Source organism: Hyaena hyaena, unplaced genomic scaffold (assembly GCF_003009895.1).
Source record: "Hyaena hyaena isolate Hyena2069 unplaced genomic scaffold, ASM300989v1 scaffold_246, whole genome shotgun sequence".
Taxonomy (NCBI): Eukaryota; Metazoa; Chordata; class Mammalia; order Carnivora; family Hyaenidae; genus Hyaena; species Hyaena hyaena.
The window spans coordinates 1,451,375-1,478,740 of NW_024080877.1; the positions used below are offsets into that span (position 1 = coordinate 1,451,375).

At 35.0% G+C, this 27,366-nt stretch overlaps 1 protein-coding gene across 1 annotated transcript in view; it reads right to left on the reverse strand.

The window, feature by feature from the left end:
- The window catches only part of MBD5 (methyl-CpG binding domain protein 5), a 147,395-nt gene extending 120,480 nt beyond the window's left edge, over positions 1-26,915 (reverse strand). The window contains exons 1-2 of the mRNA XM_039244572.1: positions 26,867-26,915; positions 23,487-23,608 (exon numbers count right to left, since the gene is read on the reverse strand). The gene's annotated coding sequence lies outside the window, so the exon portion shown is untranslated. The remainder of the gene's footprint in view (positions 1-23,486; positions 23,609-26,866) is intronic.
- Between the last annotated feature and the right edge of the window lie 451 nt (positions 26,916-27,366).

Genomic DNA, 27,366 nt, shown 5'->3' on the forward strand with positions numbered 1-27,366 from the left:
TCATAATATATATCATAATTATCATAGATTAATTAATCTATGAATCTATGACTGTTTTTGCCTCTTGACTGTCTATTAAATGGTAAGTGACTTTAAAAAATTAAACTACAGTACAATTTAGTTCTCTGTATTTTTGTGACTTACCAACTCTCAATGTCAAACCACTAAAAAGTAACATTTGGCCTCCTATCAGAAAACAAATATTGATTTGTTTATAAAGACTCTATAGCTTATGAACACAAAGAAGGTAGAATTTATGATTTGAGAAAGATAAGGAAGTAAAATTATGTTTTATATGTATACATATATAAATATGTACATAATATACTTGAATCACATATATAATATAAATATACATATAGTGCCCAGTTAAAAAATTGTGATGCACTCAAAATATTAAAAATTGAAGTTATTTTAATAGTTACCCCACTGTAGGTGTGCCTGGGTGGCTCAGTTAGTTAAGTGTTCAACTTGGGCGGCTCAGGTCATGATCTCGTAGTTCGTGGGTTTGAGGCCCGCGTCGGGCTCTGGGCTGATACCCAGCTCAGAGCCTGGAGCCTGTTTCAGATTCTGTATCTCTCTCTCTCTCTGACCTTTGCTCACGCTCTTTCTCTCTCTCTCAGAAATAAATAAAAATTAAAAAATATTTAAAGAAATAATTATCTCACTTTAGAAATAAAATATACTACAGTAATTTATGACACAAGGCAAGTATCTAAAACTAGGCAATTTCTTAATATAAAGTCTTTTTTAAAAAACACGTTTCTCAATTTAATACATAATCTATCACCTTTATAGAGGGTTGACAATGATTTATTATAAATTGTAGAGGGCAAAAGAGGTTCCTGGACAAAGCTTTTGTTACACTTAAATTAGCCAGGTAAAGTGAGGCATGAAGGATAAATAAATGTGTGGCAGGTGGGGTGGAGCTTGGGGAGATGATGGATGTAGTAGTTTTATGTGTCACTTGAAACAGATGTCTATTGTACATCTTCAAAGTGCATTCACTTAAAATATTAATACTCTGAATTCATATGGCATATTTAACATAAAAAATTTAACATAGCTCACAAATAAACTATAAATGACCTTTTCTTGAGGAAGGGGTGATTATTAATTATATTAATTTTACCTTATACTTTTATCAATTTGGACAAAAAGCAAGGGTACATTTCTAATTCTAAGGTTTGGTCTTTTTTCTTACATACCTGGAACAATCTGACCTATTATACTGAAGTAGGTTTTAACTCTCTGTGGGTATACTCAAATTTTAAAAAAGGATTACAACTTTTTATTCCAGTACAAATAAAACTTAGAGACATGTTGCAAGAATAGCATGAGGAACTCTCGAGAAACTTCATGCAGATTGCTCAGTTGTTTACATTTTGCCCCCTTTGCTTTGTTATCTAAATATCTTTTTTTGCTAGTAAATTGGTAAATGTGCCAATTTACCTCTAAAAACTTCGGTAAGTTTTCTTAAGGCATAGCTATTCTCAGGGCACCTGGGTGGCTCAGTCAGTTGGGCGGCCGACTTCGGTTCAGGTCATGATTCAGGTCATGATCTCACGGTTCGTGGGTTCGAGCCCTGTTTTGGGCTCTGTGCTGACAGCTAGCTCAGAGCCTGGAGCCTGTTTCAGATTCTGTGTCTCCCTGACTTTCTTACCCTCCCCTTCTCATGCTGTCTTGCTCTCTCAGACATAAATAAAATGTTAAAAAAAAAAAAAAAAGACACAGCTATTCTCTTACACAGCCACAATGCAATTTTTGAAATCAAGAAATTTAATATATCTAAGCCACAGTCCATATTCAATTTTTGATAACTGTCCCATAATGCCTTCTGTAGCATTTTATACTTGTTTTTTTTTAAACCCACGTACCTTGATCCAATCCACTACCACAGATCAAATTTAGTTGTCAGTTTCCTTAAAAATGGAACTTTTCTCTGCCCTTCCTGGTCTTTCTTGATTTTTTTTTTTTTTTTTTTTTTGCATTTATTCAGTTTTGAGAGACAGAGAATGAGTGGGGAAGGAGCAGAGAGAGAGGGAGACACAGAATCTGAAACAGGCTGAGCCATCAGCACAGAGCCTGATGTGGGGCTCGAACCCACAAACTGTGAGATCATGACCTGAGCTGAAGTCGGATGCTTACCCGACTGAGCCACCCAGGCGCCCCAGATCTTGACATTTTTGAAGAATGCAGGCCAGTTATTTTGTTTAGTGTTCCTTATGTTTAGTTCGTCTGATGTTTCATCTTGATTAGCCTTACGATATCCATCTTGATGGGAATATTACAGATGCAATGCTTTTTCCTTTTCAAGCGCATCATATCAGGAGGCATATGAAATGTCACTTTAATCCAATACTGGTGGTGTTACCTTTGATCAGTTTGTTAATGTGATGTCCACCAGTTTCTGTTGTCAAATTACTAAGTTTTCCTTATAATTAAGAAGTAATTTGTGGGAAAGTGTTTTGAAACTATTTTATATAAAATTTAACCATTAATTTTGCCATCTACAGATGATTTTCTAACTCCATTATCCCTTGTCTTAGTTGGCATAAAGAAGAGCTTTCTCTTCTCCCTTATTTATTTATTTATTCACTTATATTAGTATGGGCTAGTGGATCGTTATTTTATTCAAGGTGTTATATAATTCATTATTATCATTATTTATTTTGATGTTCAGTTTGTTCCAGATTTGGCCAGTGAGGGTTTCTTCAAGCTGACTCCTATTCTAAATATCTTTGCAAGTAAATTTTCCATAAAAGACTCCCTTATTTCATTCTATCTCTAAATAAAGTGTTCTTCCACTATTTTTATTGTTTTTTTTTTTATAGCAGAAACTTACTATAATGTCAAATTCAAAATATTCTAGAAGAACATGCTAAGGATATGATACTGATGATTACTAAATTAAGTGATGAAATCATTTGGAAAAGTTACCTCTTGTTTCATTATGAGTTTCTTAAAGTTGTATGTATGTAATTTTTTAAAGTACAAAATTATTTGTGCCTGATTTTAGAGTATTTTATATAGAAACCATAAAGACTAATACTATATAACAACTTTAAAAATCTTTAACACTCTTGTAAATACTCTAAAATCATACACATATTACTTTTTTAATGTTACTTATTTATTTTGAGAGAGAGAGACAGCATGAACAAGGGAGGGGCAGAGAGAGAGAGAGAGGGAGAGACAATCCCAAGCAGGCTCCATGCCATCAGCACAGAGCTCATCTTGGGGCTCTAACTCCTGATCTGTGAGATCATGACCTGAGCAGAAAACAGGAGTTGGGTACTTAAGTGACTGAACTACCTTGGTGCCCTTAACACATATTGTTTTTAGCATTCAAGAGTATTTTTAATTAATGAAGAAGACCTAATTAACCTCATCTAGATAAAAAGCTTCTACAGAGCAAAGGAAACAATCAACAAAACTAAAAGGCAACCAAAGGAATGGGAGAAGATATTTGCAAATGACATATCAGATAAAGGGTTAGTATCAAAAATCTATAAAGAACTTATGAAACTCAACAGCCAAAAAACAAATAATTCAGTGAAGAAGTGGGCTGAGGACATGAAAAGTCACTTTTCCAAAGAAAACATCCAGATGGCTAACAGACACATGAAAAGATGCTCAACATCACTCATCATTGAGGAAATACAAATCAAAACCACAAGGAGATACCACCTCACACCAGTCAGAATGGCTAGAAATTAACAACTCAGGCAATAACAGATGTTGGCGAGGATGTGGAGAAAGAGGAACACTTTTGCATAGCTGGTTGGGATGCAAACTGGTGCAGCCACTCTGGACAACAGTATGGAGGTTCCTCAAAAAATTAAAAATATAACTATTCCTATGACCTAGAAATTGCACCACTAGGTATTTATCCAAAGGATACAAATATGCTAATTTGAAAGGGCACATGTGCCCCAATGTTTATGGCAGTGTTATCAACAATAGCCAAATTATGGAAAGAGCCCAAGAGTCCACCAACTGAGGAACGGATAAAGAATGGAATACTACTTAGTGATCAAAAAGAATGAAATCTTGTTATTTGCAACAATATGGATGGAACTAGAGGGTATTAATGTTAAGTGAAATAAGTCGGTCAGAGGAAGACAGATATCATATGATTTCACTCATATGTGGAATTTGAGAAACACAACAGATAAACATAGGGGAAGGGAAGGAAAAATAAGATAAAAACAGAGGAAGTCAACCCATAAGAGACTCTTAAATATAGGGAACAAACTGAGGGTTGCTGGATGGGAGGTGGGTGAGGGGATGGGTTAAATGGGTGATGGGTGTTCAGGAAGACACTTTTTGGGATGAGCACTGGGAGTCATGTAAGAGATGAATCACTGGGTTCTACTCCTGAAGCCAAGACTACACTGTATGTTAACTAACTTGAATTTATTTATTTATTTATTTTTTAACTAACTTGAATTTAAATAATAAAAAAATCTAATTAAATGTGGAATTTGTTCTAAGATAATCCTGCAAACTAAGACATTTTTCAAATAACACCAGTCCTTTACAAGCACACAGTTGGTTATAAATGTACATCCTTTTTCTCTTTTAAGGGTTAAAAATGTACATAGATAATTTAAAATCATTGAATATATCATCTCAGAATTACAAGGAAGTCTGAAGTATATTCAGTTCTATATTTCCCAAACTATGCACTGAGTATCATTTAATATACACGGTACAGATATAGGGTAACACAAAAGTCTTTAATACCATATCCATTTGGAAATACACAATACACATTAATATTGGGTATGGAAACTTGCTTAACTTTGTTTAATCTAGAATTTCCCAAATTTCAGCACCGAAGTTTGAAACTTTTTAGAAGTTCATCCTTAATACCTAGCTGGGAAATAGTAATCTCATTTTTCAGAAAAACTATCTTTCACAGTATCTCATACATAGCTGATGGCAGATCCAGAACACAAAATACAAATCTGTTACTAACTGTTCTGTGTCCTGTTATACTGCTTCCTGTATTAACACAAGACCACTTTCATATCTTTTCAGTTGGAGTCCTCTTTACTAAGAACTAATAAGAGCAGAATATAATTTTCTGAAACATGCTTTGATGCTCTTATTAATGTCTAGTGATTGCTGTGCAAAATACGAGATCAGTGTTGTGGAGTCTAGCTTCTATGACTTAACACACTGTCACCTTTAAAAATAAGTAGCTATGGTAATTTTTTATTTGTCTGACTATATACATAATGTGAGTCTTTTTTTTTGTATCAAAGACTGGATCACATGCAAGGTTGCAATAGCTATATTAGTATAGTAAATAAATTTATGTAGTAAATAAATTTATATAGTAAATAAATTCAGTCATTCATTCAGCATATACTCTACCTTTTAAAAATGGCTTTCCAATAGCTTATTGAAACATTAACTACACAGGACAGTTTCTTAAACTGGTGTCCTGAAGAGCACAGCTCCAAAGATGGGATTTGGTATGATGCAAAATAATGTCAAGGTCAAACAAGTTTGGGACATGTTGGGTTTATAGAGTTTTCTCCCTCCAGGACTACTCAGAAGCCTTTCCATGATAAAGGACACGGTGAATTTTTAAGAGAGAAAAAGATGAAGAATGTGTGTGTGTGTATGTGTGTCTTTAAGTCTCCAAATTTACTTGACAACTGATATTTTCTTCCCACTTTGACAATAAAGCTTTTAGAAGATTACTGTATAAAATACCTGTGAAACACTGATTTGATTAAAAAAGGAAAGAAAATTCATCTAGGAGCTGGAGACAAATCAGAGATAGGTTTACTGTTCATTTATAGTAAGTTTTTAGTCCTAGTAAGTCTCTTATGCTCAGTCCCCAAAAAGGCATTAATATGCTTTCTGTACAGAGTCCTGCTTCTGGGACGCTCTCTTGTTTTTATTGATTATCGCATTGCATTCTGCTCAGCTTCTGCCTCACTTAGTTTCAATTCATACTTATTCCTATCTCTTCCTGCACTTATTTATTTATTTATTTATTCTTGATAGGGAGTCAGAGTGTGAGTGGGGGAAGCATTGAATCTGAAGCAGGCTCCAGGCTCTGAGCTGTCAGCACAGAGCCTGACATGGGGCTGAAACCCAAGGACCATGAGATCATGACCTGACCGAAGTTGGACGCTCCAACTGAGCCACCCAGGTGCCCCCCTGCACTTCAGATTTGATTCTAAGCATTGGGTTTCCAGATTATGGCCTTTCACTCCTCAATACAGATTCTAGCCATCTGGCTTCATACTTTGTAGTTTTCCCTGGCTATGTTAAAAAAAAAAAAAAAACCACCCATGAAGTAGTTTGGCAAGCTAATCTTTTCATCATCAAGATGACAAACAAAAACTACACAGCTAATCCTTAGCACATCTTTGCTTTAATTTTATTAGCTGAGAATTGTGATGTAATCTGTTAGTTCTTTTACTTTATGATATTTCTTCAATAAGGAAAGAGGAACTGAATGAGATTCTTTCATTATACATATGATGCTCTACTTGAAAGTCAGTCACCTGTGTACATGCTTTTACTCATTTGACGCTTTCCTTTCAGGATTTTATGTTTTACACAGAAGTATTAAAGGTTGAACTAGCTTTCTACATGGAGAGAATATGGCTTCCTGAATGTAAAAGCTGACTTTTAGTTAGAGATGCCCTATCAAATTAACATAAGATAAAATTAACTTCTTCTGATGAACATAATTTCATAATGCAGCTTACTATTTTATTTTTTAATAATTTAGCAGAATTCACTCAAAATTAGGAAATGAAAACTAATTGCACCTTATTGGGGTTAGATTTCAAAATTAGCAGATTAGTATATTTCTAAAGACAAGTAAATAATGGTGGGGGGTGGAATCCATAATAAAATTTAAAAACAAACAATGATTATGTGTGCATTTTTAACTGGAAGGAAAAGCATTATGTTTTATTATTTGAATCTTTTTAAACAGTATTTTAATGCCAGCTTAAAAATTGATTTTGCAGACTTTCAGATACCTTTTAAAATGTCAGCAATATGAAACAGTGGGCATCCTGTAATTCTAGCGTGTGGAACCAGAATGTTTCCGAGGTTTCAAAGTAAATATCAGCAATGCAGCACACTCTACCTCAATTTTCAATATCTAGGTCACATGGACCACTTTGAATACTGTGTATAAGAAAAAAAAAAACAAGCAGGAAGATTTCCATAGAGCTACCAAAAATTCATAACAACATTCAAATTATGACAAAAAGCATAACATGGTTTTTAAAGTAACAATTCCTGTATAAGAAAGAGAAAAGTGCTTTAAAATGAATATCCAATCTATTATGTAAACTGAATAAAACCTTTGAGGAGTATTATATACTTAAATAAATATCTTTTGTTTTTACTGCTCCCTCAGGGGTGTGTGTGTGTGTGTGTGTGTGTGTGTGTGTGTGTGTGTCTGTGTGGCCTTCCAAATAATCAGGAACAGAGAAGAAGAAAATACTGAAAATAAATATATTGTTAATCAAAAAGCATATGCTATTTAGGAAAAAATCCTGCAGCAGTTAGTGTAATTAGAAATTCTAGCTTCCATTTACGAGAAAGGCAAATAGGTACGATAATGATATCTGAAATCACAATCTTTTAATTTATATGAAAGAGATACAGAAGGTTCACAATATATTTTAATTATGAAAAATACACAATGTTTTTGTAATTTCTCTTATCCATAAACATATAGTTGCAGATATCTGGAGCATAGAATTGTCTTTATTGTAGTTTTTATTATTTTCCTTGAATTCTACTGAATTTATTAGGTAATAAATTTAAAATTTCTCCTTGCCCCTTTCCCAAGTTATTATGTGAAACACAGGAAGTGAATGTTTCTCAGCAAAATGGGAGACTCTATTTATAATAAAACTCGACTACCACTTATAAATTTTGTACATTATAGTTTTTTTTTTGAGAAACAGAAATGAAAGCAACTTGACTGAGTGCATTTTTCTTAATCTATTTGATAACACTAGAGGGAAATCACATATGTGTCAGCACAACAATTAGGATGGGAAATGTTGAAAAACTACATTTAAATGAGTAGGATTTATAGAGACAGAGCTTTAATAAAGCGATTGTTTATATTACAAAGACATGGTTATAATCAATGTATATTATTTAATAATACTAAGTGTGCAGTTATCTTTTAATCAAGCACACAAAGGAGCTGCTTAAGACTGCAGAAAGCAGAAAAAACACTGTTTACATGTAATATACTGTTAGTTGGAGTTCTCTTTATGGCATCAAAATTTTCATACAGACAAAGGTTAGGGGATTTGGATTAGAGAATTTACTACAGTTATGGAGATATTTTAAAGGTGGTTTAAAAATAGGTCGATGGTCCTTTTTTGAAAAACCCACAGTGAATATACTCAGCAGGGAAAAACTGAGAGCTTTTCCCCTAAGGTCGAGAATAAGACAAGGACGTCCACTCTCACAACATAATAGTGGAAGTCATAGCTTCAGCAATCAGACAACAAAAAGAAATAAAGGGAATCCAAATTGGTAAGGAAGAAGTTAAACTTTTACTATTTGTAGATCACCTGGTATTATATGTAGAAACTCCACCAAAAACTACTAGAACTGATAAATGAATTCAGTAAAGCCTCCGGATACAAAATCAATGAACAGAGATCTGTTGCATTTCCATATACTAATAATGAAGCAGCAGGAAGAGAGATTAAAAATGCAATCCCATTTAGAGTTGCACCAAAAATAATAAAGTATCTTGGAATAAACTTAACTAAGGTGACAGACTTATGCTCTGAAAACATTAAAATATTGATGAAAGAAATTGAAGACACAGCGAAATGGAAAGACATTCCATTCTCATAGACTGAAAGAACAAATATTGTTAAAATGTCTATACTACCCAAAGCAACCTAAAGATTTAATGGAATCCCTATCAAAATACCAAAGATAGCGTTTTTCACAGACCTAGAACAAACAATCTTAAAATCTACATGGAACCACAAAAAATCCTGAACAGCCAAAGCAATCTTGAAAAAGCAAAGCAAAGCAAAGCTGGAGACATCACAATTCCAGACTTCAAGTTATATTATAAAACTATAGTAATCAGAACAGTATGGTTCTGGTACAAAAACAGACACACAGACCAAGAGAACAGAATAGAAAATCCAGAAATAAACCCATAATTACATGACCAATTCATCTTCAACAAAGCAGGAAAGAATATCCAATGGAAAAAAGACACTTTCTTCAATAAATGGTGCTGGGAAAACAGGACAATTACATGCACAAAGATGAAACTAGACCATTTTCTTACACCAGACACAAAAATAAGCTCAAAATGGATTAAATACCTCAATGTGATACCTGAAACCAAAAAATCATAGAAGAGAGGACAGGCAGTAATCTCTCTGACATTGAATGTAGCAACATTTTTCTAGATATGCCTCCTGAAGCAAGGGAAATACAAGCAAAAGTAAATTATTGGAACTATGTAAAAATAAAAAGCTTTTGTACAATGAAGGAAACAATCAACAAACTAAAGGGCAACTTATTGAATGGGGTAAGATATTTGGAAATGACATATCTGATAAAGGGTTAGTATCCAAAATATATAATAAGCTGATACAACTCAATTCCCCAAAACACAAATGATCTATTTGAAAAATGGGCTGAGCATATGAACATACATTTCTCCAAAGAAGACTACAGATGGCCAACAGACACATGAAAAGATGGTAAACATCACTCGGCATCAGGGAAATACAAATCAAAACCACAAGAAGATATTCACCTCATACTTGTCAGAATGGCTGAAATTAAAAAAATGCAAACAAAAAGTGTTGGTAAGGATGTGGAGAAAAAGGAGCCTCTTGCACTGTTGGTGGGAATGCAAACAGTGGGAAGCTATTGTGGAAAATAGTATGGAAGTTTCTCAAAAAGTTAAAAATAGAACTACCCTAATGATTCAGTAATCACACTGCTGGGCATCTAGCCTCTAAATACAAAAACACTAATTCAAAGGGATACATGCACCCCTATGTTTATAGCAGCTATTTTTGACAGCCAAATTATGGAAGTAGCCCAAGTGTCCACTGTTAGATAAATGGATAAAGAAGACATGGTATATATACACAATGGGATATTATTCGGCCATAAAAAAGAATGAAATCTTGGCATTGGCAACTACCTGGATGGAGGTGGAGAGTATTATGCCAAGTACAATAAGTAAGTCAGAGAAAGACAAATACCATATCATTTCTCTAACATGTGGAATTTAAGGTACAAAACAAGCAAGCAAAAGAAAGAGAGGGAGAGAGAAACCAAGAAACAGACTCTTAACTACAGAGAACAAACTGATGGTTATCAGAGGGGAGGTGGCGGGGGGCGGGGAATGGGTGAAATAGATGATGGGGATTAAAGGAGTGCACTCACTATGATGAGCACTGGGTGAGGTATGGAAGTGTTGTATACCTGAAACTTATATAACACTGTATGTTAATTAAAATGAAATTCAAATAAAAACTTAATAAAAATATAAAAATTAAAAATGGTCCCATAGTACAAAGAAAAAAGGAAAACAGCGAACATTATATATTTTATCTCATTTTAGTCATCACTGCCAACCTATAAGATAGTTATTTTCATCCTCATATCTGTCAATGTACTGCAAATGAAAGTTTATAAGCTTCTAGGAGTTAATTGTTGGTTTAAGACTAATTTAGTGCTATCCCATGCAAATCACATTTATATTCCATGATAAGGTATGAGATGGTATTGAGTGATAGATGTAAACATTGCTAGAGTAGTTAGAGATTCAATTACTTCTGAAGAAAGTCACTTTTGTTTTGGCCATGGGAATTTTATGTTAAATATATAAAAAACATATATATTTTATGTTATAATATAAACATTTTAATATTTATATATAACACATCACAATATAATGTAAATAATATAATAATATATATATTTTGCTCTCAGTAAGAGAAAGTAACTTATTTCTGGATGATTGTATTTTGTTAAATATTAACCCATTTATTTAGGTCTAAGAATATACTCTTTACATCAGTATTTTAATAAATAGTTTTATTGTCTCCATCTTTTGCTAAGTGTTATAAGAATCACATATGATTACAGGAAAAACTAGTGTGCTAGTTGATGTTGCTATAGTTTAAACTTTAGCCACAGTTTTCTTTTTAAAATGACAATTTATCTGGTCATTTTTCTGATTAGAAATTTTCAAGGCATTCTAAAGATGGTAAGAAGACCATACATGGTTTTACTTCTTTTAACACCTACTAAAATGATAGTACAGGAATAAAAAATAAATAACACCACAATGGCTGGGCCATCAACAGATGAGAGATTTTGAAAAATTAACGAGAACTAGAAAGCAGAGAAAAACCGCAGCCATGGGGTACAGGAAACCACAGCCTAGCAGACATGGAGTGGCAAAGGGAACCTTAATTAATTAATAGTTAATTAATTAAATGCTTATTTATTTTTGGGAGAAAGAGAGAGCACAAGCAGGGAGGGGTAGAGAGACAGGGAGACAGAGAATCTGAAGTGAGATCTGCACTGACAGCAGAGAGCTGAATGCATGGCTCAAATACACAAACCGTGAGATCATGACCTGAGCTAAGTTGGATGCTTAACAGACTGAGCCACCCAGACGCCCCCCAAAAAAGGGGACCTTTTTTAAAGGGGACTTTAAAAGGACCTTCAGGTAATATCTTCAGGGACAGTGAGCAGACATCAGATCCACAAAATAGTAATAATGATGATAATTATAATAATCATGATAATAGCAAATACATACAAGGCTTACTCAATTCCAGATTTTATTCTCAGTGTTTTATGTTTATCAACTCAGTTAATCCTCAGATCTCTGAGATAGGCATACTATCATTTTATCTCCATTTAAGGTTAAGGTAGAGACACAGAATTTAAAATTGCTTAAGATCTACAGGAAATCAAAAGAAAGCCGGAGTAGCGATACTTATATCAGACAAACTGGACTTTAAATTAAAGACAATCACAAGAGATGAAGAAGGGCACTACATAATAATTACAGGGTCCATCCATCAGGAAGAACTAACAATCATAAATGTCTACGCACCGAATATGGGAGCACCTAAATATCTAAAACAATTAATCACAAACAGAAACAAGCTTATAGATAAGAATGTGCTAATAGCAGGGGACTTTAATACTCCGCTTACAGCAATGGATAGGTCAACCAGACAGAAAATCACTAAAGAAATAATGGACTTGAAAGACACATTGGACCAGATGGATCTGACGGATATATTTAGAACTTTACATCCTGAGGCCAGGGAATTTACTTTCTTCTCAAGTGCGCATGGCACATTCTCCAAGATAGATCACATACTGGGACATAAAGCAGCCCTCAATAAATATAAAAGAATAGAGATCATACCATGCACACTGTCAGATCACAATGCTTTGAAACTTGAAATCAATTACAGGAAGAAGTCTGGAAAACCGCCAAAAACATGGAGGTTAAAGAACACCCTTCTAAAGAATGAATGGGCCAATCAGGCAATTAGAGAGGAAATTAAAAAATATATGGAAACAAATGAAAATGAAAACACAACAATTCAAAATCTATGGGATGCGGCCAAGGCAGTCCTAAGAGGAAAGTACATTGCTCTCCAGGCCTATTTCAAGAGATTAGAAAAAGCACAAGTCCAAAATCTAACAGCTCACCTAAAGGAGCTAGAGGCAGAGCAACAAGAACGCCCTAAACCCAGTAGAAGAAGAGAAATAGTAAAAATTAGAGCAGAAATAAACAACATAGAGACCAAAGAAACAATTGAACAGATCAATGAAACCAAGAGTTGGTTTTTTGAAAAAGTAAACAAAATTGACAAACCTCTAGCCAGGCTTATCAAAAAGAAAAGAGAGAGCACCCAAATAGACAAAATTATGAATGAAAATGGACTTATTACAACCAACCCCTCAGAAATACAAGCAATTATCAGGGAATACTATGAAAAATTATATGCCAACAAATTGGACAACTTAGAAGAAATGGACAAATTCCTAAACACACACTCACTACCAAAATTCACACGGGAAGAAATAGAAAACCTGAACAGACCCATAACGAGTGAAGAAATCGAATCAGTGATCAAAAATCTCCCAACAAATAAGAGCCCTGGACCTGATGGTTTCCCTGGGGAATTCTACCAGACATTTAAAACAGAATTAATCCCAATTCTTCTCAAGCTATTCCAAAAAATAGAAGTCGAAGGAAAACTCCCGGACTCATTTTATGAAGCCAGCATCACTCTGATTCCCAAGCCAGACAGAGATCCAGCAAAAAAAGAGAACTATAGGCCAATATCCTTGATGAATACGGATGCAAAAATTCTCAACAAGATCCTTGCAAATCGAATCCAGCAGCATATCAAAAGAATCATCCACCAAGATCAAGTGGGATTCATTCCTGGGTTACAGGGCTGGTTCAACATTCGCAAATCAATCAATGTGATCCATCATATCAATAAAAGAAAAGATAAAAACCATATGATCCTGTCAATAGATGCAGAAAAAGCATTTGACAAAATACAGCATCCCTTCTTAATAAAGACTCTCGAGAAAGTTGGGATAGAAGGAACCTACTTAAACATCATCAAAGCCATCTATGAGAAGCCTTCAGCTAACATCATCCTCAACGGGGAAAAACTGAGAGCTTTCCCCCTGAGATCAGGAACACGACAGGGATGTCCACTCTCACCACTGTTGTTTAACATAGTGCTGGAAGTCCTAGCATCAGCCATCAGACAACAAAAGGAAATCAAAGGCATCAGAATTGGCAAAGAGGAAGTCAAACTTTCACTCTTCGCAGATGACATGATACTCTACATAGAAAACCCGACAGACTCCACCAGAAGCCTACTAGAACTGATCCAAGAATTCAGCCAAGTTGCAGGGTACAAAATCAACGTACAGAAATCGGTTGCATTTTTATACACCAATAATGAAGCAACAGAAAGAGAAATCAAGAAACTGATCCCATTCACAATTGCACAAAAAACCATAAAATACCTCGGAATAAACCTAACCAAGGATACAAGAGATCTGTATGATGAAAACTATAGAAAACTTATGAAGGAAATTGAAGAAGACACAAAGAAATGGAAAAACATTCCATGCTCATGGATAGGAAGAATAAATATAGTTAAGATGTCATTACTACCTAAAGCACTCTACACATTCAATGCAATTCCAATCAAAATTGCACCAGCATACTTCTCAAAACTAGAACAAACTATCCAAAAATTTGTATGGAACCACAAAAGACCCCGAATAGCCAAAGTAATACTGAAAAATAAAACCAAAACGGGAGGTATCACCATCCCAGACTTCAGCCTCTACTACAAAGCTGTCATCCTCAAGACAGTATGGTATTGGCACAAAAACAGACACATAGACCAATGGAACAGAATTGAGAACTCAGAAGTGGACCCAAAAGTATACAGCCAACTGATCTTTGACAAAGCAGGAAAGAATATCCAATGGAAAAAAGACAGCCTTTTTAACAGATGGTGTTGGGAGAACTGGACAGCAACATGCAGAAGAATGAAACTAGATCATTTTCTCACACCATGCACAAAAATCAACTCAAAATGGATAAAGGACCTGAACGTGAGACAGGAAACTATCAACACCCTAGAGGAGAAAGCAGGAAACAACCTCCTTGACCTCCACCGCAGCAACTTCTTACTTGACACATCCCCAAAAGCAAGGGAATCAAGAGCAAAAATAAACTGTTGGGACCTCATCAAGATTAAAAGCTTCTGCACAGCCAAGGAAACAACCCAGAAAATTAATAGGCAACCAACGGAATGGGAAAAGATAGTTGCAAATGACATATCAGATAAAGGGTTAATATCCAGAATCTATAAGGAACTCACCAAACTACACGCCCGAAAAACAAACAACCCAGTGAAGAAATGGGCAGAAGACATGAACAGACACTTCTCCAAAGAGGACATCCAGATGGCCAACAGACACATGAAACGATGCTCAGCATCCCTCCTCATCAGGGAAATACAAATCAAAACCACACTGAGATACCACCTCACGCCAGTCAGAGTGGCTAAAATGAGCAAATCAGAGAACTCTAGATGCTGGCGAGGATGTGGAGAAACGGGCACCCTCCTACACTGTTGGTGGGAATGTAAACTGGTACAGCCCCTCTGGAAAACAGTGTGGAGGTTCCTCAGGAAACTAACAATAGAACTCCCTTATGACCCAGCAATAGCACTGCTAGGAATTTACCCAAGGGATACAGAAATGCTGAGGCATAGGAGCACATGTACCCCAATGTTCATAGCAGCACTCTCCACAATAGCTAAAACATGGAAAGAGCCTAAGTGTCCATCAACAGATGAATGGATCAAGAAGATGTGGTTTATCTATACCATGGAATACTACATGGCAATGAGAAACAATGAAATCTGGCCATGTGTAGCAACATGGATGGACCTTGAGGGTGTTATGCTGAGCGAAATAAGTCAGGCAGAGAAGGACAAATATCATATGTTTGCACGTATAGGAGGATTAGGAGGAACTTGACGGAGGAACAAGGGGGAGAAGAAGGGCGGAAATGGTGGGGGAAAGGGAGAGAGGCAAACCATGAGAGACTCTTGAATGCTGACAAAAACTGAGGACTGATGGATGTGGGGGGGAGGGGGGGATGGGCATGGAGGAGGGCACTTTGGGGATGAGCACTGAGTGTTATGTAGAAACTAATTTGACAATAAACTATTTGTAAAAAAAAAAAAATAAAATTGCTTAAGATCATGTGGGAGAGTGGGATTCACACTCAGTCTGGCTTCAGAACCCATGCACTTGAGCACTACTTTTTTCAAGTTAAAATAAATTTAAAAAAAGAAAAAAAATCCAGAAAATAAGAAAGGCTCTAGGAAAATAAAACAAAATTTTATATTTCAACCCTCCTACAAATCTCTTTTTTGAGGGTTTTGTTTTAGGAATGGAGAGCACTGCATGGAAACAGATTTGAAAAGAAACAGAAAGTATTATAAAAAAGATGAGCATTAGAGGTTCAGCTATGTGGTTCTTCACAGAATGACAGAAATTGCAGAAAGCAAGAAGCAGCAAAACAATAAAGAAGGAAAGGAGGAAATTACTAAAGAAATAATGCAAGATAACTTTCTAGGAATGAAACTCCTCAGTTGAAAATGCTCACTGAATTCAACAGTAAAATATGGACAGAAAGAAGCTTACACCAAGACACATCGTCAGGAATTGAAAAGCACCAGGAAAAACCAAGACGGACCCCAAAAGTTGCCAAAAGGAAAATGAGCTGCAGACTCAGGCTAGTGTTAATGAATTTTAGAAGGCTTTCCAAGTTCAGGGAGAAAATGATGTGTGCTCTAGCACACAGAGAAACTAGAATTCAGATGGAAGCAGTTAAATGGGCAGCAAATGCTTCTTCTCTTCAGCATATTCTTGAAAAGTGATGCCTTTCCTACAAGTTTAACACAATGATTGTTGAGACTTAAAAAAAAAGAAGTTAGAAGAAGAAGCACAAAATGTCAGTTTTTATATAGTATCTCATGTGGAGCAGGCAGCCAAAACTGTGGCACTTAAAAAAGTGTTTATTTATTTTTAATAGATGGGTGAGGGGAGGGGCAGAGAGGGAGGGAGACAGAGGATCTGAAGAGGGCTCTGCAGTGACAGCACAGAGCCAGACCTGGGGCTCACACTCACCAACCACGACATCATGACCTGAGCAGAAGTCTGATGCTTAACTGACTGGGCCACCCAGGCACCCAAAATGTGGTACCTTTTAATTGTGTTTTCTTCCTTTCTAATGCCGATGAATACCCACCCACCTCTTCCCTTTGCCCCAGTGAGGCTGGCCCCCAGGCCTGTACCTTCTGATGTCAGGAGCTCAATACACCTCTAGTGAGCATAAAATAAAAAACATTTTAAATATCTGAAAGTTCAAAAAATTTATCATTCAAATATTTTTTCACAGAAAGTTGCTGAGGGATACGCTTCATTAAAGGATGATGTACAAGGAAAAAGATAAAAATGTGGGCCGTCTGTCATAGTGCCAATGAAAAGAGCAGGAAGGAGAAGCCCGAGGATGACAGCTGTGTAGCCAGAGGATATAATAAGGCTCCAGGAGAGCAATTCCCAGGGAAAAGAACAAAACCAGAGAGAGAGATCACCAGCATGTTGTATGGAGAGTCAGAAAGAACTGGCAATGTGATAAATAAAACCAATGTAAGAAAAAAATAAAAGGAAATTACAAATTTTAAGAAAATTGAAAAATGGCACATATAATGAAAGATGACTACTTGGGACTATAATCAGTCACTAAATTAAAATGATTCTGTATCAGGTACTGTTTTATCTATCAGGAATATAGTGAGGGTGAAAACAATAGACAAAAATATCAAACAAATTAGCTAAAGTAGATGCTATTCCTTGCCTTCTTGAAGCTATAGTTAAGAACGGGGAGAATGACAATAATTTCAAAAGTTAAGTGAAGTAAGAGATATCATTTGTACTAAGAGTAAGTGCTGTGGAGAAAAACTTAACAGGGAAAGTACGGTAAGAATCTCACACAGAGGGGCACCTGGGTGGCTCAGTTGGTTAAACATCCTAATTTACCTTAAGTCATATCTCACTGTGAGTTTAAGCCCCACGTCCGGCTGTCTGCTGTCAGCACAAAGCCTGTTCCAGATCCTCTGACTCCCTCTCTCTGTCCCTCCCCTCCCCCCGTCTCTCAAAATAATCAAATAAACTTAAAAAAAAAAAAAAAAAAGAATCCCAGGTAGAGGAGTTGTTATTTCCCATAAGATGCCGGGAATGGCCCTACTGAGTGGCTGCCAGTTGGGCTGAGTGTTTAAGGCAGAGAAGGACCAGGAAGTGCAGCTATCTGGGTAATGGATATTCCAGATGGAGGAGAAAGCAAATGCAAGGGGTCTTTTCACACAATAATGTAAATACTTGATTTTGGTTATAAACTAGATGTGAATGACATCAATTTTAGAGTTATAAAAATGAAAGAACAGAGGACAGAATCACAGAGAAGGTGGGTGCACTAATGTCCTTGTCTGACAACAGGGGACAATCCCAAAGCAGCATCTATGGTTAAAGGTACCAGTTTATTCTCCACAGTTACAACAGAGAAACCAAACACAAAGATAAAATTAACTGAAAAACGAAAGAGAAAAGGTAGAGGTAGGGTAGAGTGACTGAGTGAATGTATAATGTCTCTTTTATTTATGCTAATAGATGGTATCTAAAAGCAACAAATAAAAAATCTTTGGTGAAAGCAAATGACTTTTACCTGAATAAATGAAGGTATCAGAAGGAGAAGTGGAAAGACAGGTGAAGCTGAAGTGGGAGAAGTGGGATCACAGAACTGTGCTTTACACACGTGTACAAATTTGATTTAAGGCCCCCTCTTTCACCCCCCAGCAACACACACCCACAACCTTTGGAGGTCTTCCATTACTTATAGGATAAATATCAAAATCTGAAACAAGGCCTCCAGGGCCCTTCCTGTCTCACCAGCCTCCCTTCTTCCTCCCTCCCCTGCACTCTCTGTTCTAACCACATCAGTTTCCTGAGCAGGCAAGGCCCTCGAAGTTTCTAGGAAGCTTCTGTGTATGCGATTCCCTCCTTCTGAAGTGTTTCCAGCCCAGTATTCCTACTCCTGGACTGACTTACCCATCCAGTCCAGTAGGTACAAGTGCCTAGGGCTCACAATAACACTCTTAGGGGTCCACAAAAATACTTTCTTTTAAGATAAGAAAAAAAAACCCTTTACGTCAAAGAAAATATTTTAATATATAATCTTAACGTATTTCTCTCCATACCAGTAAAACTGCAAATCACAATTGTTAATATTATTTATGTAGGAAGGGGCCCACAAAAGCAAACGTGTCTAGGGCCCACCAAAATCAGAGTGTGGCCCCTCCGTCTCCCATTCCCCAATTCCACTGATCGAGTGAATCTATTCATCCCTCAGCTCTCAGGTGAAACACTCCTTCTTCAGGGACTCTGCCTGATTCTCCCAGACAATATGAGGTCCCTATATATATTCTCCCATCACCTCATAATATGGAAACAAAATAAATAATTGTGAAAATTTACATTTAATGAAATCAGGAACTGTGTCTACCTCGTGTACCGCTATATCCTCAGGACCAAGCCTTGTATTCAGTGATATGAGACTCTGAAGGACTCAGAATTAAAAAAAAAATTTTTTTTTAATGTTTTATTTATTTCTGAGAGAGACAGACAGACAGCATGAGCAGGGGAAGGTCAAAGAGAGAGGGAGATACAGAATCTGAAACAGGCTCCAGGCTCTGAGCTACCTGTCAGCACAGAGCCCAACATGGGGCTTGAACTCACGAACTGTGAGATCATGACCTGAGCCGAAGCCGGACGCTTAACTGAATGAGTCACCCAGGCGCCTCAGGACTCAGAATTTTTTTACTGTGGCTCTCAAGTCCTTGTTCAATTTTCTGATCCCAGATTTACTACTGCTTAATCTCATATTGACTTGGTTTCTTAATTTTAAAAATAGGAATAATAATGAGAGTTATAAGTTAGAATGAGTTAGAACAGTACCTGACACACAGTGAAGCCTATTTAAAGCATAGCAATTCTTCATGTTATTAGATAATTACTACTACACTACTATTTAATTACTATTATAATCATTATTATTTCATTTACTGGGTGAATTAGATAAATATTTTGCTTTGTTAATTCTCTCACTTTTACTATCTCTTATGTAAATACATTTTAAAAAGTTGTGAATGCCATTTTAACAACTCAACTCATGAAGTTTTAGGAAAAAGAGCAAATAGCTGTAAAGACAGAAGAGAACTGAAGTTTTGGTAACTGAAAATACATAATTATCTATGAATTCAAGACTTGAAAATATCCACACCCACCAACTCATAATTTTACATGATAATATCAGGCCAGAAGAACACTTTTAGCAAAGTATAGTAAATCAGAATTCTCTCAAACATAAATTTCCATGAAAATCTAATAAAAATGAGAGGTTGAATTTATTATCTTAAAAAAAAAATCTTACCTATTTCCCTCAAATAGATGCTATACAGAGTTGAGCACAATTTTCAATTGTGATATTAGTTTCTTAGAGTTATAATTTTTTATACATAATTCCTTCTGCAGATAAATAAAAATACATACCCCAAAGCAGTAAAAATAAAATAAATTAACAGTAACTGAAAAGCCTATCAAGGGTTTTCATTTTGGTAAACATTTATCTCACCATCTAAGCATCAGACTCCTGATATGACCCTTGGGATAAAATGACAGACTCAGGTTTGATTCCCTCTGGTATTTCAACCAACACTCTGCACAGCCTGAGGACCATTTTTTTGAGGATAAATGACTGGCTAGGAGGACTAAAGTCCTGAGGCTTTGCCTGGGGCCTATAATCTCACCTAATCATTATTCACGATCCCCCAAAAAAGCCTTGAGCTAAAATTGTGATTGCTATTTAGAACTAAACTTGCAAATTCATTTTTTGAAAATCTTTTCTTCTTTCATGATTTCATTTTTTGTTTAATTCATGTCTACCTTTAGATATCAACTATAGCAATCACTAAAACCTAGAGTAATAGTCCATCTGTTTTGAGTGTTGCTTTCTTTACTAATTTATAAAAAAGGTATTTTAATAGCAAAAATGCCTAAGGACTACATTGCATAATACATGCAACTAAAAATGTAAAGTCCTTAAAGGGATTATGAAAAGCAGTGATAATGGGGAAAACCTCTGTAAATTTAGAATTTTGTAATATAGTTCTCATAGCCATATTTAATTTGAAAAACCAAAATAATTTTTATAAATGTAAAGATGAAGTGAAGGATGCAACAGTCTCTGAAAACCAGGGAATAAGCTAGAGTGAAGTCATACCACAAATTTCTTTAATTAGAGCTTTCACTTTTTTTTTTTACTTACAATGTAAAAAATATTTCTTGCTACCTATTCTGCCAAAATGTTCCACTCTTGCTTATTTCTAAGATTGACCATTGCAATCCTCTCTGTTCTTCCACTATCTGTCTACTTTATTTAATAGTGGCATATATTTTCTTACTGATTATAACACTTAAGAGTCTCGTCTCTTAAAAACAGCAATTAAGAGTGAGGGCTGTTAAGTCTCAGACTGCCTGGACTAGAGTCAGATTCCTTATCTCTATAAAGGGGATGATAATAGTTCTTACTTCAAAGTATATTGTGAGTATAAGTGAGACAAATGACTTAAAGTATTTAGTAGATTGTCTGGTACATAGTAAGTACTCATAAATGTTAGTTATTGTTAATAATGAAAACTTTTTAGAACCTTTTCTTTACTTCTTAAAAGTCTTCTGAGAAAACAACAACAAAAAAAACCATTTGCGTACTTTGGACAAACTTGCGTTAAACTCTCTTTTCTTTTGTTTTCTCCTCTATAAAATGAAATAATCTGACAATATTAATCCAAAGATCCTTCTTAACTATAAAAACTTACATAATTCTATTTAGCTATGGCTAAGGTTCAGACTTATTTTCCTTCTCTGTTTTTAATGTGCATGGACAATTCTTTACCTAGTTGAGAATATTTTTCTTTCTTCTTTGAATAAGAACCACATCTGATGATATTCTGTATCCTTACTAGCCTTAGGAATCATGGGGTAGTTTCCTAATTTCCTCTGAGGAAGTACTATATTCACTATCAAACCCCACAGAAGTCCTTAAGAAGGTACTGCTTTCTTCTGAACTGATACCTTAAAAGTGAATCAGATATTAATTACATATAAAACACAAAATTTTGTGTTCTATCTAATCCAAGAATAAAAAAAAACTTGTTATGTTTTTGGAGAGGCAGATGTTAAGTTTTCTTTAAAAATGCTAACCTTATATGGCAGAAACGAGGTACACAAAATAAAAACAAAGCATCATATAAAAATATTAAATGAAAAACTAGGAAAACATAATTGTATCACATATGATTTATAGTACTAATATTCTTAATATGTGTTTTCTTATCAATAAAGAAAAAAAACCCAAAGACCACCAAGAAAAAAATTGGAATGTGGCATAAGTGACACAGGCATAAAAGAAATATAAAAGAGAAAAATATGCAAAGATATACATTTTACTAGTAATCAAATCAATGAAAATTAGAATGCCATATACTCTTCTCATTTCAGATTTATTTGAAAACAAACTGTTATAATATCCATGACAAAACTATGGAGAAAGTAGCACTCTGGTGCACTGTTGGTTGGAGATGCAAATTGGGAGAGCCTTTCCATATATTTGCCCCTTGATCTACCAATTCATTTTAAAGAATATGCCATAAGCTAGCATTTTCCAAAGTGTTCAGTGGGATGTTGATATGTTCTGATGTTATTTTGTGCATGTGTATGTAAAAGTCTAAAATTAATTTTAAATGTAAATGTATACAATGGCATTTAAAAACTCATCTTTCCCTTTTTTTTTTAATAAATTGTATTTTTCAGAGAAGTTTTAGGCTCACAGCAAAACAGAGTGGAAAGCATACCAATTTCTCACATTGCCCCCAATGCCCATACAATTTCTCCAACTGTATCAACATCCTGCAGGCCGATGTTATTTTAAGAAAGCATTCGATAGTCAAATAAGTTTGATTTCTAAGACCTTTGTTACTACTATACATCGGTATTTTCCAAGATGGTGAATAATATAGACAGCGGTTGTTTATGTGACAGGCCACGGAACCCTCTTATCAGCAAGCATGCTTAGGAACTAAGGGTCTGCAACACTTACTTTTGGAAACTCTCCTAAAAAATCACTAGACACAAATGCCAATATGTATGTACAAGAATGTTTACTGAAGTCATGTTTAACACAGGATAAAAACTGGAAAGATCCCATATACTCAATAATTGGAAAGTGGTCACATAATTTATGTTATGTTATTAAACTAGAATATTATATAACCACTAATAATGGGAATGCAGATATTTGCTAACATGACAAATAAGGTAATATTTGTAAAGTAAGTAAAGAAGCAATCTAGCCAAAGAACATTTATATCCTATGATTACCAATCCTAGTCATAATATTGTATAGATCCATATATTATACATTATATACAAATATATCAATGAATTCAGAAAGACATACAACAAAATATAAAGAGTACTTATTACAAGGTGGAAGGTTACTATACTTTTCTGTATTGTCTTATGTTTTTTTAATGAACATCTATTAATTTTATAATAGAAATATTTTTTAAAGGCAACGCATTTATATACCTTGACTATTTGGAGACACATTGCATATTATTCTTTAGGTGTCAGATGTTTTTCATATTTAACAAAAATTAAGTTCAGAGTCAAGAAAACTATAGTTATATAAAGAATTCATACAGAGAAAACACAATTCCTACCTTCTGGAGAGAAACTGATAAAAACATAACAAGTGCTGTGAGAGCCAGCAGCGTAATGGAGGCAGTAAATCTCTAGATGCTTTATGCCTTTATGAGTCCCTATAAGGGAGTACCTCTTCTCTCTGTAACAGAAATAACATAAATACACACATTTATTTAAAGGAGCAGTTGAAGGAAAATCACCCTTAAGTATGGCTTGAAGCTATAGAGGCTGCCTGTTTCCAGGTGTGATCTCACGGGTAAACAGTTGGGAATATTACCCCTTAGTTTCTTTATGACCTTGAAAAGTTATTTATCTTCTCCGTGCCTCAGCTTCCTCATCTGTAAATGGGGATAATGATATAATCAGCTATAAAGATTAATATTCATAAAGTACTCATAACAGTGCCAGACTGCTACTACATATGTGGTTTCTAAAATAAATACCTGAGTGGGATTGATTGTATTAATAGAGACCCTTCACAGAGCACATTACTATCAGTGATATTTTACTTCTGTTAACATCTCAAGTAATTCTCATCTCAGTCCTGTGAGGTATTGTTATTATTAAAACCTAACCCTCAGCTTTCATACCAGAAACTTGATTTTATCAACTCCCTAAACTGATACAAACTCACAAAAAACTGATCAATTTAAAAGGTAGTCTTTTTTTTTTCTTCTCCCCAAAAGTGATATCCATTGAATAAAATACTATGTACTAATATCTGGTCTCTATACGTATTGAACCACTTAGACATTACCTGATTAGTATAAAATTAAAGCAAGGAGAATTAAAAACTCATATTGGGCCTTTCATTAAGCCATAGTAGTATGATATGCTACTGTAGAACATTGGTAGGAAAACCAATTTCCTCTTACTCTTAGTATGATACCTTGAGAAGGCACAGCATTACCAATGAAGTATTTTTGCCAAGAATATTTAATCTGAATCTAATAATAAAAGAAAGTTTTAGAAAAAATCTAAATTAAACAACATCTTGCAAACACTGGCCAGACTTAAAAAATAACAATGACATGACATACAGAGGCTGGGAAATTTTTCTAGATTAAAGGAGATTAAGTGGATATGACAAGGAAATATAATGCATGATCCTTAACTGCATCTTGGATTGGAGAAAAAAGATAGCTATAATTACTAGACAGTTGGGAAATCTAAACTGCAGACTTCAAAAATCTCTATCAGTTAGTAACTTTAAAATTGACTTAGGTGGTTTGTACCTGCAGATAAAATCATTCATTAATTCATTTACATTCATCACGATGTGTTAAATACCCATTCAGTGTGATAGGCCTGAAGATGACAAAAATTCCTGTAAGTAACAAATCCTAAAATATAGATATGGCTTAGCCAAAGAGGTCAGGTGAACTCATTCTGGCAAGTTAGCAAATGAATATATGTAGCTAAACTGTCTATCTGTTATATTTGAGACTCAGGCCATCTTCCTACTGAAGTATTCCCCTTGCTAATGGAAGGGAAAATTTCATAATGTTGGAGCAGTTGCTGCTGCTTCATGCTGCCTTTAGTAAGGTTCTACAAGAAAGAGAGGCACATCAGGAAGTAGAGAAGGGGAAAAAACAGATAGCTTTGCCAAAAGAGCTACTTTCTGCCTGTGGCTGAGAATCAAATTATCTGAAGCCTGGGAGGTTGAAAAAGCCAAATTATAAATGTTTTATAATAAACTTTTACTTATTTCTTAATAGGTTATTTTCATGATGTAGAATTTGAAAGATACAGGGGCAATGACAATTTCTCTTCCAGTACTATCCCCAAGACAAGACTGTTTTCCTTCCTCAGAGGCAACCTCTGTTAACAGATTCATGTATTCTTCCAGAAATGTTTAATACATTGCATATCTGCAACTATATTTACAGAAACCGAGCAGGTTATACACTCTTCTACAGCTTGTCTTCTTCATAGTATGTTTGTCATTGATCATTTTGGTCCCTATAGAGTTGTTATTTTATATTGTTATTTTTTATTTTACATTGTTATTATAAAGCTATATTATAATAACTATAGAGTAGGCAAAAATACAATAACATATGTTTTCTTATGCAAAGGAAATAAGATAGTGGCCACTGGGAGAAAAAGAGCATTGAGATGTCTAAGTGTAGAGTACTGAAGATAATAACTAAGGAATGTACCTGGGAGGATTTGCCTGAAGACTTCTTTGGATTCTAAGCATGCCAGTGTATTGTGGCAGAGCATCTGAAAAGCTACCGAAGACTCTGCCATGAGGGGGGTGCAAAGGTAGCTAAGACTGAGTTGTCAGACATAAAGGAGACTGGGGTTTGAAGAAACAGAGCAAAGAGTGCACGGTCCTTACAACTGGAGACCGTGGCAATAATTATGGCTGTAGATCCTGTATATGAAGTCCAGAGACCAAGCAAGAAGAATTAGGTCTTCGTGGATGCTGATACATGGTGCCAAAATGTCAAGGGTGAAGCAAGAACTCAGTGGAGACAAGCAAGCAGAGAGAAAGGAGTATGGAAACCCATATTCATCCATTGATGCCAGGATGATATGAGTCTCCCAGGAACCTGGAGAAGAGTAGAAGGTAAGGAGAAAAATCCTAAACTAAGGTTAAAAATCTTGGCTTAAAGCCTAAACTGATTCAATTTTACTTCACAAGTAACCAACCAACTACCAATTGGTAAGATTAATTTTTCCTTTGTCTGTGGAAATGGTCTTGGTGGGTGGTGCCAGGAAAAGAGGTTTGTGAGATAAATCAATTTTTAGATATAAGCAAACTATATTTTACATACTTGAAATTAACAACTACAAAATTTAAATCCACATGGACAGCTTACAGGGCTGTTATAAAGACTGAATGAAATGGTTGCATAAAAATGTACAAATAATGAATGGTGTAATTTTCTGATTATGATTTCTGAAGGTAACTTTTCTTTAACTTCTTCCCAAGTTCTGGGGACCTTTAACGCAGTCCCAGAGTTCCAGATTTTGTATACACACTCACTTACAGTGAGCATTAGCTTTGAAATAAGTGAATCTTGGATTCAAATCCTACCCTTGTTGCCCACTAGCTGTATAAATTTGGGGAAATATCTTAACTTCTTTGATCTTCAGTTATAAAACAGTATGACAACATAGAAAATACAGTCAATGATATTGTAATAACATATATATATGACAGACAATGACAACACTTACTGTGATGAGTGCTGAATAATATACAGAATTGCAGAATCAGTAGCTTGTACACCTGAAACCAATATAACACTGTGTGTATTTATACCTCAGCAAAAATAAATCGATCCCTTCTCCATAATCTCAACACAAACCTATCCAATAAACACAATAAATATTTTCAAAACAATGTGTGACAATCAAATTTATTCATACATTAAGAATAACACACCGTTTGACCCATGGTTGGTGGACTTAATTTCTCTAAAGTTTAAACAATGTTGCCCAGATTTTGATGTGGAGAATTTGATCATCTTCTTATATGTCCTTAATATACAAGATTGAGCTCTGTAAAATAAGGCTCCTAGTTATTGTTTTCAGGTTGATGGAGTAATAAACATTCCCACATGCCATGAAGGAAGCAGGTCTCTGTCATAATAAGAGCACTTAAATATAAAATATAAACATAAAAAGCACTCCTTTCAAATCTACTCTGAGTGTAAGGATTAGATATAGTTATTTCCCTTTCCCCCCAAATAGATAATATCTTTTTTAAAAAAAGTACTTATCTTAAATCTAACAAATGTTAAAAAGAGACTACTCAGTGGATAATAAAATCAACAATAATGACTTCTGATTAAAGAGGTAGATCAAACACGCATATTTAACTTCATTCCTTTTCAAAACCATACTAAAATACAATTTAATATTAAAATTTTTATTAAAAAGCAT